Source organism: Tenrec ecaudatus, chromosome 2 (assembly GCF_050624435.1).
Source record: "Tenrec ecaudatus isolate mTenEca1 chromosome 2, mTenEca1.hap1, whole genome shotgun sequence".
Taxonomy (NCBI): Eukaryota; Metazoa; Chordata; class Mammalia; order Afrosoricida; family Tenrecidae; genus Tenrec; species Tenrec ecaudatus.
In genome coordinates, this window is record NC_134531.1 from 95,697,412 (window position 1) to 95,698,568 (window position 1,157).

Here is a 1,157-nt window from a genome sequence, read left to right on the forward strand (position 1 = left end):
TTATTATTATTTTTAATTTTTAAAGTGTTTTAAAAATAATTTTATTGAGGTCTCATATAGCTCTTATCACAACCCCAAAATACATCAATTGTGTCAAGCACATTTGCACATTTGTTGCCCTCATCATTCTCAAAACATTGGCTCTTCACTTAAGCCCTCAGCATCAGCTCCTCATTTCCTCCCCTCCCTCTCTGCGCCCCCTCCCTCATGAAACCTTGATAATTTATAAATTATTTTTTTTGCTCTTTTCAGTTTATTGCATGAAGGAGTTACACTAGTCCAAGTTAAAAGTGGACCCCAAATGGTTACATCATACAAGCTGTGAGGTTTTAAACTTGTGACAAGGGACAGAGGGAATTTTTCTACTCATTGCAAGGAAATCCTCACTTAAGCTTCCGTGAGCCACAAGCACTTAAAACCTATGACCCTTCAGCTGATCGTCCTTAGCCAGTCCAATCTCTACAAGGAACTGGCATATGTTCTTGCGCTGGTCACCCTGGAGCTGAATCACGTCTCCATATTCTGGATGCTCAATCACAGTACCATTGCAGGCAAATTTCTTCTTAAAGGCCTTCACTAGCTTCTTTTTGTCGTAGTCATCAGCGATCCCTTGGACAGTGGTCAGGGTCTTCCTGCCGTTGCGCTGTTGGATTCTTATATGGATATAATCCTCTGTCCCCGCAGGCAGCAGGTCATCACCCTTACTTGCATCAGCAAAGGGGTCGAAAGAGTGAAGGTTCTGGATAGTGGACATTCAATACGATTCCTTTTCCTCCGTGGAAAAGGCCTGCGGAAGGCGGCGGCTGGAGAAGGCGGGCAGGGGGGACGGAGCGTCGGGAAGCGAGGGGGCTTGAGGGGGAGGCTGCTGAGTCCTCGGCGGCGGCTCAGTCTATAAATTATTATTTTGTCATATCTTACACTGTCCAAAATCTCGCTTCACCCACTTTTCTATCATCTATCCCCCAGGGAGGAGGTTATATGTAGATCCTTGTAATAGTTTTCCCCTTTCCACCCCACTCTCGCTCCACCCTCCTGCTTTCGCCACTCTCAGCACTGGTCATGAAGGGATCATCTGTCCTGGATTCCCTGTGTTTCCAGTTCCTATCTGTACCAGTGTGCATCCTCTGATCTAGCCAGATTTGTAAGGTAGAATTGGG

General features: G+C 45.8%; 1 pseudogene; it reads right to left on the reverse strand.

The window, feature by feature from the left end:
* Positions 1-246: 246 nt before the first annotated feature.
* Positions 247-754, reverse strand: LOC142440906 (eukaryotic translation initiation factor 1 pseudogene; annotated as a pseudogene).
* Positions 755-1,157: the final 403 nt, after the last annotated feature.